Below are 2,258 nucleotides of genomic sequence, written 5' to 3' on the forward strand. Positions count from 1 at the left end.
TTCCACATTCCCTTCATACTCAGCCAGCATGACAGTTAATCATAGTTTTTTGTCTGGTGAGTTCTCAGATTTATTGCCAGAAGAACCTGTGTCCTAAGTAATGACCATGTGTGAAGTAGTCCTATTTTTCTATTACTTTTTACCAGAAAACACAGATGTAGTAAGAGAATCTCCTGAATTCCAGGCCTACTTCTCTATGCTACCATTGAGTAGTAGAAAGCTGATCAAGACAAATCAGCCCCACTAATGCAACAAACCTCTTCTTTTTACCTAGTGCTTCAGTAGCGGAAGGAGCACAAAATGCTCAACTTCTGGTTTAACGGAATCAATCTTGAGTCCCTTGGTGAAAACATCCTTCCCTTAGGAAACATGACCTCCAGATTATCAGAGCCAAATACTGTGAAAATACAAAATGAAAGTTTTTCTAATAGGAAATTAAGAACCATATTATGAACAACTACTCTCATGTCCACACCTTGGTCCTTGGACCTATGTATCTGGCTATAAGAGAAGGAGTGCTATTAAGCTGATCACTAGTGCAGAGCATATAACACATCCTACAGGACGTTGCCCACACACTGTTTACTCTGCAGATACTGTTTTCCAAATATTTCACAGCTCTTTAACAGCTTTAAGGTTGTTGCATGTATAACAAGGCTTTATGGTAAATGACGGCACATGATTATGAATAGAGCATTATGTAAGGCAGAAAAATCAGGTCTATCTTCAGAGTATCTATTCTTAGGAAACACAGATGCTGCCATTTCCAATATGAAGATATGCAAGATAATCAACCTGTTACCAGGTAACATGTTTGTCCCAGGGGAGTGTTGTCATATTGGGAGCTCACTGCTTATCATTGCCACTAGCAAGTAGCTGTAGCCAAAGCAAAACTTGGATAGAGGAAGTACTATGTATTAAAGTCTACAACTAACGTCTATTCCTATCACCATGGTCAATTAATTCAAGAGGCCATTGAGAAAGATATTGGGTTTCTGGGCAGAGAGGCTGTAAGACATACACAGAACTGATCATCTTTCCTACCAGGATATTAAAAGCTTTCTCTGTTGTGGTTATACTTTTTGCCCCTCCTAAATGTCCTTTGACCTATCTCCTCCCTTCACATCTTGTCATCAATTTATGGATCATGTCTTTTCCTGCTTCATGCCATCCAGCCAACATGTGAGTCATGGATCATGAATCACTGTAGATGACTCTGGTCATCTATACAACCAGAAGAAGTGAGCAATCGCACATTTTACTTGAACTTCCCTTTACTGAGAATTTCCTTTACCACTATCATTTAAGAACCCCCTGATTGGGACTGCAAGGTTGATATTTTCTACCAGCAGGTGGTGCAAAGTTCAACTTTTTCTGCAGTCAGCTAATTATAGGAAATTCCTCATGAGGTCATGTATATGGGTTGAAAAGGGAGCTGTATATCAGGAGGAGATGCCATAAGAATTTGGCCTACTTAGTAGGGCTTGGAACATAATGGAACTTACTTTTTCCTTATAGAGTTCCTTGAGCTTGATCTCATATATCAAATTTGTTTGATATGGAGAGCTGCTGTGAATGCCAAAATTTATGACTTGGTAGGTCAGAAAATACCCATTTCAGAATGGGAATCTTAGGTCACAAATAACTTGATGGCTCACAGTCAAGCATTCAATCATCTTCTAGGACATAGTATTAAGTCAAAAGTGTTTCTCAAAAGGAGAGGCATTGTATGTAGAAAATGCACAGGGCTTAGCTATAAAGTCTTAAGGATTAAGGCCATGGTTACCAAAATACCTTACATTGTATCTATCTGTTACAGACACATCCCGACAACATCCATGTTGATCTAACCATTACGTCTTGTACCTATTCTTCGTCTGTTTTTAATGTAATAATACTGTGTAACTGTGCCTTTGTGTCACCAACAAATATTTTTTTATGTTTATGGGTGTGCAGGCCAACTATGGTTTGAGTACATCTGAGCTCAGTTTGTTGGCTTTGCTTGAATCTGTAAGAAGAGTGGGCTTGTCTCCAGGTAGCTAATAGGGTTCACTTCTATTCTTCAAGGCTTCAGGATAGATTTTGTTGGAAGGCTCTTCTCCAGACTAGGGCTGAGCTCCAGGGTGCTGACTGGCTTTAGGTTACAGTAGAATAATGCTTCCCCAAAGACGTCCACATTTTCATCACCAGACCTGGAACTGTGTTATGTTACATGGCAAAAGGAATTTTGCAGATACATTACAGTTATGAACATTAAG

Source organism: Aethalodelphis obliquidens, unplaced genomic scaffold (genome assembly GCF_003676395.1).
Source record: "Aethalodelphis obliquidens isolate GAN/ISIS:26980383/991018 unplaced genomic scaffold, ASM367639v1 scaffold4, whole genome shotgun sequence".
Taxonomy (NCBI): Eukaryota; Metazoa; Chordata; class Mammalia; order Artiodactyla; family Delphinidae; genus Aethalodelphis; species Aethalodelphis obliquidens.